This window comes from Ochotona princeps, chromosome 22 (genome assembly GCF_030435755.1).
Source record: "Ochotona princeps isolate mOchPri1 chromosome 22, mOchPri1.hap1, whole genome shotgun sequence".
In the NCBI taxonomy this organism is placed as follows: Eukaryota; Metazoa; Chordata; class Mammalia; order Lagomorpha; family Ochotonidae; genus Ochotona; species Ochotona princeps.
Window position 1 is genome coordinate 37461411 of NC_080853.1, and position 9873 is coordinate 37471283.

Consider the following 9873-nt stretch of genomic DNA (forward strand, 5'->3'; position numbering starts at 1 on the left):
GGCTGAGGAATTGTGAGCATTAAGACACTGAAGGAACTGAACCATAAGAGTGCCTGATGGACACGGGTGTGGTGAGTAGAAGGCAAAGTGCCGGCTCACTCCATGGCTGCCTGGTGATGAGAATCCCACCCACCAGTAACTGCTCCAGCATTGCCCATGTTGTTCCTAGAGCAACTACAAAGGAGATGCTCATTCCTTAACTCCAAACACAGGGGAAAGAGAGGTTGAGATAGACCAGCCTATGAGGGCCCAACAGCCAAAGGGTTCGGCTCTCATTGATTCTTGAGTCCTCGCTCGTGCCCCCCCCCCCCACCTCTCTTTCTCCTGAGTAACACAGTACATCTGAGGAACTCAAGCACTTGGGCCATCTTCTGCTGCTTTCCAGGTGCATCAACAGGAGCTGGATTTGCTGTGAAGCAGCCTGGCTTCAAACCAACCCATAGCACAGACCCCTGGGAGCTTCTTTTTAAATGAACAAACTGCAGTCACAGAGGGTTCAGCTCATCTTTGCCCAGTGCATGAAGCCCAGCTCATCCATGGATGATTGTCCTGAGCTTTGGCCTCACTGTTGAGGAGCTCTCTGTAGAGTTTTCTTTCTAGTCTCTTAGAACAGAGTACTCTCTGCCCCAACACACACCTGCCATGAGCAGCAATTCCCTGTTCTTGTCCCCAGAAGAAACTCCAGACATCCATGTAGTTCTGATGTTCTGCAGGGCTGGAAGATTCAGAGTGCTTGGGCATCACCCTGCTGGGCACCTGGCATGACCAAAACAGACAAGTCACGTGGTCCTCAGTGTTTTCTCTGAGCAGCATGGACTCTGAGTTGGAAACTACTGAGTCTGTATTGAATGGTTTTTATTTCATGCATGAACTGTCTTCTTTTAGCACGGTGTGGCCATGTTTCTCTTTTCCCATTTCTCACACTTGGCATCTGTTTAAAACCCAGAGGTTGTGTATTGGGGAAGTAGGCAGAGGGGTTTTTAAGTGACCTGATTAAACTCTGCAGAGCCTTAGCTTAGAGGGAGTGTGAAGACAAGTGAGCCTACACAGCCACTCTGTGTAGGTCTGTACCATGGGCTCAATTTTATTGCGTAGTAATATGATGAGTTAGGTATAATCATTCCCATTTCATGGAAAAGAAAAATTGAGGCTTTAAAAATTAGCCTATTAAGTGCCTTGAAATCGGATTCGATGGCATGTTCCTACGGCTTTGGGTCTCTTCAGTAGATACCAAAATTTTTTTAAAATGGCGGCCGTGCGCAGGGAGCACAGATGGTGAATTTTTTCACAGTCCTGGGCACACACCTGCGAGCCGAGGTGTTGCGCTTTCAACGTTCAGTTTTCCACTCCCTCGGAGAGGGAGCATCTGTCTTCCTAACAAACACCCCCTCCTTCTTTTCCCCTGAATCTTACATGTGGAGGCTACCAGCATAGAGACGATTTGCTGGAAAAAAATTGTCACTGAAGTGTACCAGAATTGATTACATATCACGATGAGATTCATTTTAGACATTAAGCCAAAGTGGATTCATCCTCTGAGCTGTTCCTAGTGTCCCGTGTGTTCAGAATTTAATTCCAATCAGGAGCAGCTACTGCAGCCTCAAGTCCACTTCCAAGAAGTACAGCGACTTTCGGCAACAAGCAAGAAGAGAAAGGAAGCCTTTCTTTTCCCCTGGGTCCTACAAGAAGATCTTGGGGCTGCTTTGGCAGCTCTGGGTAAGCCCATGCCCATCTCTGGCGATGAGCGATGTCATCACCACAGGGCGTTCTTCCCATCATTGCTGTCATACTTGGGGGAAACTCTCTCTTGAGATTCACTTATGTATCTGAAAGGCAGAGTTAGAGAGGGAGGGAGGAAGGCAGAATTAGAGAGGGAGGGAGGCAGAGAGAGAGAGAGAGAGAGAGAGAGAGACTTTTTGTCTGCTGGTTCAGTCTCCAAAAGGCCACAATGGCCAGGGCTGAAGTCAGGAGCATGAGCCTCCCTCCAGGTCTGCCACCTGGGTAGCAGGTGCCAAGTGCTTGGACCCTCTTGTCTTGTTTTCCCAGGTCCTTTAGCAGGTAGATGGGGCTGTGAAACTTTAGTGTTCTGTTGCATAGTAGGTGACTACCAATAACAATATAGGAAAGTCTGGATGTGAGTGTGAACTCTTCTTCCATCTGCACCTTCCTGGGAGGCAACAGGTGATGGTTGAAGGAGCCAGATCCTTGTCTCTCCGTTGGGAGATCAGATTATGTTCCCGGCTCCACTTCAGCCCTGGCCACTGTGGATGTGTGGGGGGTGAATCAGAAAATCTCTTTCTCCTTCTCTCTCTCTCCCCTTTGCCTCTCAACTTCATAAATAAGTGGTCAAAGAAGATGTTTACAGAAAAGATGGAAGAGAGGGTTTTTAAGGCCCAGTGCGGTAGCCTAGCACCTAAAGTCCTCACCTTGCATGCCCAGGGTCCCATACGGGCACCAGTTCTAATTCTGGTGGCCCTATTTCCCATCCAACTCTCTGCTTATGGCCTGGGAAGGCAGTAGAGGACGGCTCAAAGCCTTGGGATCCTGCACTTGTGTGGGAGACCTGGAGGAGATTCCTGGCTGCTGGCTTCGGATTGGCTCAGCTCCAGCCGTTGCACTCACTTGGGGAGTGAACCATTGGATTGAAGATCTTCCTCTCTGTCTCTCCTCTTCTCTGTGCATCTGACTTTCTAATAAAAGTAAATGTTTTTTTTTTTTTTTTAAAGAAGAGAGGGTTTGAATGTTTTTCTCAGGAAAATGACAAATACTTTCGGAGATAGTTGCATGTGTGTTGAGATATTACAGAGAACCCCCTAAACGTGCACACTTCTTGTGTATCCGTTCAGAACTTTAAAAATGTTGAAATCAGGAATACTGTTGGGATTTGTACCTGGGGTAGTTCTAGGCACGAGTGAAGTAATGCAGACAAGAGCCCGCCTCGCCATTGCTCACTCCTATGTGTGCTGAACATCTGATTGGGGATTCACAGGGGTTCTGTTCAGGAGTTCTGGTCAGGGGGACTCCAGTGTCTGTGTCACCAGGGCCCTTACAAGGCCCTCCCTGGCCAGGGCTCCCTGGAAGATGGAGAAGGGCGCCGCAGTCCAACGAGTGGGTGAGGATGGTGCCTAGTTGGACTGGAGGCAGGCGTCTTGTTTGGTTGTGCCCAGAACAAGTGGACACCTTGGAAGAACTGGGGTGGAGGCAAGGACAGTACCAAGCTCATGGGGCAACAACTGTGTGAGCATCTCTTGGGGCGTGACATTGATGTAACTTCCCTGCTGGTTGCAGGCAAGACTTGGAAGATTTCCCTGTAAGAGTTGGTGAGCCATGCTGGTACAGGATAGCTGACCCTAGAACTGCTCCTGCAATGTCACTGGAAGGCCGAGAAACACAGTCCTCCCAGCTGATGGGTAAGTGATTTGTGATAATCATGTAGCCATGGATGCAATGTGAGGACTCAGGAGAGAGAAGGGGTGTACAAGGACTCGAGTTCAAGAAGCAGATGCTGACTGTGTCCTGTGAACTGCCCAAAGCTTGGGTGGACATACTCGGACTACGGACTTTCTTTCATGTCCTTCTGAGAGATCTTGTCAGGCTTTGTCCCTTTCTGTGCATGAATAGGATTGGCTGGGGATGCCAGGATGAGCTCCAGGGTCAGCCCAGATGTCAAATGGAGAGAAGTCCTGAAAAGCATTTGCTCATCTGCCCCTGTGTTTAGCCAGTGGGACTTGACACCCCGTGAGGAGCTTTGTTCTCCCAGGGCTGATGAGATCAGACTTCTGAGCTGTTGAACGCAGACACAGGGAAATGTCATTAGGCAGACGTTTGGGCAGTCTGCAGACCAGGGAAAGTGGATTAGCCCTACTTTAATTCCAATTGCAGGCTGAGATAGAGGTACTTGCAGAGGCTTAACCCATGCTTGGGGACCATTGTGAAAACCCACAGCGAGTGCGTCTCGCTTGACTTTACCCTGCGGGGGGTGCATAGCTTCATTCCTGAGTATTCCTTGGGCTGTCACAAACAGCCCACAATCTAGGCTCACCCCATAGCACAGAGCCTGCCAGCTGGCAGCAAAGTTGGCTGGCTCCAGAAAAACAAGCAGAACACACCCAAGCTGTACATCACAGGGAAATCTGGCAAGGGCAGAGCACACCCAAACCAGGGACGAAAGCATGTGTTATTCCCTCGGAGGGGGCGTGGCTGGCGTGGCTGGCGTGGCTGCTGTCCGTGTGATGGCAGTGCCAATGGGTGGACGCGGTGGAGCCATGGGGTTGGCGTCCGAAGAATGGAAAGATGCCCTGGTGCCCCCCTTGTGTGATTCCTTGTCCAACCGGACATGCAAAGGGACTTCCAAAGGTTCCCAGAAATTTTCGTTTAAAAGCGTTTAATTTAGTGCAAATGTATTTTTTGGACACTCATGCAGCTTTTTCCTACTATGCATTTTCCTGGACTGTTTGAAAGGTTCTCCTATAAGATGGTTTCAGGCTTTTATTTTGCACCAGATTAAAGCTATCTTTTTAGAAAAGATCTATTCATTTTTGTTTGAAAGAGTTACTGAGAGAGAGAGAGAGAGAAGGAGAGAGATGTTCTATCTGCTAATGGCCAGAGCTCGGCTTGTCTGAAGCTGAGAGTCTGAAACTCTCTCCAGGTCTCCCATTTGGGTGCAGGTGCCCAAGGCCTTGAACTGTCTTCTCTTGCCTTCCCAGGCTGTTATATGGGAGCTGGATAAGAAGTGGAGCAGGAAGAAGCAGCACCTATGTGGGATACTGGCACCATAGGCTGAAGATTAACATTGTATGCCACTGTCTTTGACCACTGAACTTTTCTTTTAATTCCATCTTTTCACTAATTAAAAATTAGTTTATTACATTCAATTTTAAAGACACACACACACACACACACACACACACACACACGGTGAGATCTTCCCTCTGCTGGTTCCCTCTCCCAAATGCCGGCAATAGTTGGGGCTGAGTCAGGTCACAGCCAGGAGCTCAGAGTTCAATCGGCATCTCCCATGGAGTGGGTAAGGTCCAAGTACTTGAGCCATGATCTGCTGCCTCCCACCATGCACAAGAATCAGAAACAAAGCTGGGCCTCAAACCAGGCATTGTGATATGGGATGGGGTACGAGACGAAAACTGCCATTAGGTGGTTGTTTCCGATTTCTGGAAAACTCTCTTGATGTGCTTGCTTGGCACATTTTCTCCTGAAGACATTCTCTGCCTTCTACCCGCCCTGGCACTGTAGCTGCTGGTTCTCTACCCCCAGGGGAGGAGGGTGACAGGCAGGCAGGGCAGGGTCCAGAGTTCCGCTGGCTTCCATGTTCTCACGCCTGAGAGCAGGTGCATCTCCCGAGACGGGTGGGTGAGGGAGAGGGAGAGGAGTTCTCTGGAGCAGGTCCAGTGTCTTGGGAGAGGCAGGAGGGATTCAGGAGCTTCATGCATATCAGGGGATGGGGAGAGAGAGAAACCTCCAAAGCTGGAGTGTGGCAGAGAAGGTTGGGATGGGAAACTGGCCTGAAGTCAAGGCTGGGTGCATTGTCCAAGACAAAGGCTTCAGCCTCAATGAACTGCAGAAGCAGGGAGCCAGAGGAGCGCAGCGGTGCCTATGGAACAGGAAGGTAGAGGAGTGGGCAGGCTATTTGCTTTGCCTGGGCTTGTCGTGGGGGGGGGGGGGGAGTGTCACCTTCCTGCAAGGTACTTTCAAGGGAGCTGGGCTACTTGGTGTCCCTGATGTTCATACTGCATCCCCGTGGTTCCTATCCTCTCAGGACCTTCCGCTCTGCCTTCTCTTCTGGTAATAGGAATGGTGTGGGCAGGGAGCATGGTGAGTTCCCAGAAAACTTTTATGATGCAGACTCGCATTAGAGCAAAAGAATCAATAAGCTCCATGCTAAACCATGAAAGCTCAACACTGACCTCAATTACTTATGCAGTCAGCAATTGTATTGGAAGAAGAAACCAAGTGTGGGATTTCACACAGCAGAATGGGGAAAAAGAATGAGGGGTGCAACAGCAAAGGCTAAAGCAAGTGTGGGATTTTTTTTTTTAAAGATTTCTTTATTTGTATTCAAAGTCAGATATATACTGCGAAGTTCGGTAAAAATTATGCTTCAATACAATAAACTGCTAAATACAAAAATGAAAATGGACACGAGACAGTTGAATAGTACCCTATAGCCATTTTAAGGTGGATAGAAGCCGGTTGTATATAAACTAAAATTGAAATGTTAATGAAGCAGTCACAGGATATGGTTAAGAACCTGCATTTTCTAACATATCAGTCACTCAGTACCATGTCAATAAACCCCATAATGTTGGAAACTGTTGTTGATGTTACGTTATGGCTTTTAATTGGTCGGAACGATATTCTGCCAGCTATGCCTTCAGACCAGAGTTGGTCTCCCCAAGAAATTGTTGAATTGATCCGGACAATAAGATGCTGGACTCTATGCATGACACGTGCTTGCAATGAAAGAAACAAGACTGGATTTGAACTGTAATACTGCAATAAGGTGGAGCAATCCACCATGGGGGGACACGGGAGGGGATGGGGGAACATCAGAGCCTATGAAACGATGTCATAAAATGAAATGCAATAAAAAAAAAGTCAGATATATAGAGAGGAGGAGAGACAGAGAGGAAGATCTTTCATCCGATGATTCACTCCCCAGTGAGCACAACGGCCAGTGCTATGCCGATTCGGAGCCATGAGCCAGGAACTTCCTCCAAGTCTCCCACGCGGGTGCAGGATCCCAAAGCATTGGGCCATCCTCGACTGCTTTCCCAGGCCACATGTAGGGAGCTGGATGGGAAGCGGAGCCACTGGGCTTAGAACCGGTGCCCATATAGGATCCCAGCGCGCTCAAGGCGAGGACTTTGGCTGCTAGGCCACGGCACTGGGCCCAGCAAGTCTGGGATTATCAGCAGGTGTAATAAGAACTGGAAACCTGATGCTTGTAATGCAGCCAAGAAGGATGCTCTCTGGCAGGATTAAGATGGAGATTGCCCTGAAAGGAGCATCCCTGCCTCTCATGCCCCCCAGCTTCCAGTTCTTCACATTCATACTCTCTTTAGGGCTAAAGAGAAAACAGTGGGAAGGATAGGATCCTGGAGGAGTGGGCTGTGTCTGTCTGGGCAGAGTCACCAGGGGTGAAAAGTGCCTGCCTGGCTCCACCATGGTTGTAGTGTATCTCCCTGGGGTTCCCTGCAGGGTCTTAGGACCAAGAATGTCATGTTGTTGGGAAGTGGGGCCTAGTGGGAGGTCCTTTGGTCACTGTTGCTGCCCTTCCAGCGGGACCCTGGCTAGCACCCTCCTAAGAGCTGTCAACCAGTAGGAAGCCTAACCAGTCCCAGGTCTCCTTCCTCTCAAACCTCCGTCACACAGCAGAATCCCCCACGAGGTAATGAAGGCTGGGACCCTCACCAGTACCTATACCATGCTCTTTGAACTTCAGCCTTCAAAACTGGAGCTAAACAAGCTTCTCTCATTCTAAAGCACCCTGTATCAGGTAGTTTGCTGGAGCAGCAAAAAAATGATCTGACCCCATGCCTGACATCTCCCAAGAGGAAACCAGGTTACAATAGTCTATGAAAACAGGCTGAAGAGACCTGGCACTGTGGCCCAAGTGGGATGTGCTAGGCTGCCATCCCATGCCTGAGCTCTGGTTTGAATCTCCACTGCTCCACTTCTGATCCAGCTCCCTGCTAACACATCTGGAAAGGCGACAGAGGATTGTCCATGTACTTCAAGCCCTGCACCCATGCAGGAGACCCAGATGAAGTTCCTGGGTCCTGGCTTTAGCCTGGTCCAGGTCTGGCCTTTGCAGCCATCAGGGAAGTAAACCAAGTGGATGAAGATCTCTCTCTTTGTGACTGCCTTCCAAATTAATCAAATAAATCCGTAAGAAAATTAATAATATTGTGGGTACATGCATATTAGGTGTGTGTTGTACAGTGCATATGTATATATTGCATGTTTGTTGTGCAGTGCGTATGTGCGGCATATATATGTGTGTGTATATGTGTGTGGCGTACATAGTTATTGTGTGTGTAGTGTGTACATGTGTGTGATGTATATATACGTGTTTATGTGTATATATGTATGTAGTGTAGATACGTATGTGGTATATATGTATGTATATGTGTGCGTTTCTTTAATGGGCACATCTGGAGGCAGCCAGTAGGTTGCCAGGTAAGAGTTGAGAGTCCCCTTTTGCATGCTAAGGTGCCTAGGGTCTGGAGCCTGGAGATGGCAGCAGCTAGAGCCATTCTCCTCTTTGTCTCCCTCTTCCATAAGATGCTATGAAAGTCGCTGCAGTACTGGGGCCTACAGGCAGGGGGCAGCGCCTCCTCTCTCTGCTGGGCCACCTGTTAATGAGCTGCACCCTCCTGGCTGCTGATTTTCCCCAATAGCAGAGGAGGCCACACCCCAAACTCAGCCGTATGCACACCGAGCTGACCGGAGACAATCGGAGCCAACCTGGCTTTTGTCTCGCCTACTCAGGACTTCAGAGAGCTGGCTCTGAGTCCACAGGCACACACAGAAAAGCCACGAAGGGCACAGGGAGGGGTGGAGGCCAGAGACAGAATGGTGACCAGTTTGTTTTGACTCCTACATGCTGGGAGGTCATAAGATTTGCATTTGTAAAACCCAAGTCGTGATCCAGAGGCAACATCAGCATCTGAGTGAACAGCTTCTGGGACCAAGGCAGAGGGCAGGTGCCCAAGTCCTGCCTAAGAAGCCACAGGCTGAGGGCTCCAGGTGTGGCCTCCAAGCTGGCTGGAGGCAGAGGGAGTTACAGAGCCAGGTCAAGAGGACACGACTAGTTAGTCCTGGCCCAATGGGTTAGATGTGTCACTGAAAGCAGTTCCTGAGCATCCCTGGAGGGGGCTCAGGGCCTGTCACTGCCCCCGAAATCTCAGCACACCTGTGACCCTGCCTCTGACTTGGGTCCACCTTTCTCCCCAACGAGTCATTCATTTATTTGATACTACACTTGATCTTAGCCAAAAGGCCAAGAAGTGATCATTCATTCATTTATTTGAAAAGCAGATTTATTCCCCAAATGGCTTCCGTATCTAAGGCTGGGCCAGACTGAAGCTGGGAGTCTGGGGTTTCACCCAGGTCTCCCATGTGGTTCACCCGGACTAACTTCTGCTTTTTCAGGCACATTAGCAGGGAGCAGGGTGCTGGATCAGAACTTGAACTGGCACCCAGATGGGATGTGGTGTCACAGGATACAGTTCTAACGACTGCACCACGGTGCCAGCTCTCCCATTCCTCTTCTAAGGACAACCTTGGTCAGGACCTGGCTGCTCTAACATTGTCATCAGTGACTCCAAAAGAAAGGCAGAGGAAGCATTGGTGTGAGCTGACCTGATTTTGCATATTCATAGGAGAGAGCCTGGGTGGCTAAGCAGGGCAGGGCTCAATGAGAAAGCGGGGTGTCGACAGGAAAGAGAAAATAGGGGTGGCTGGGCATTGCTTCAGCATGAGTTGACTGTGCCCAGACCCTGAGAAAAGCAGTGGGTCCTCCTCCAAGGGGTGATCCTGTCTTAATTGTTCTGAGCCTTGTCTCCTCGTCCATCAACAGTGCAGAATGGCAGTTCTGGCCTCAGAGACATGCCACATTCTGGGAACTGAAGGCTGAATATCAAGACCTCTCGGTCTATGCGAGCAGCTGTGCAACAAAAACACACAGCATGCATGTCCTCCTGCTTTCGACACAAGGAAGCTGTGGCTCATGGACACATAAAATGTCTTCCTTGGGGCCAGCATGGTGGCACAGTAAGCTAATCACCTCTCCGCAGAACTGACATGCAAGTGCTTGGGCCCCTGCTCCCATGTCAGAGACCCAGAAGAAGCTCA

At 49.6% G+C, this 9873-nt stretch overlaps 1 pseudogene; it reads right to left on the reverse strand.

Annotated features, from left to right (window-relative positions):
• Positions 1-8971: 8971 nt before the first annotated feature.
• Positions 8972-9031, reverse strand: LOC118760205 (U2 spliceosomal RNA; annotated as a pseudogene).
• Positions 9032-9873: the final 842 nt, after the last annotated feature.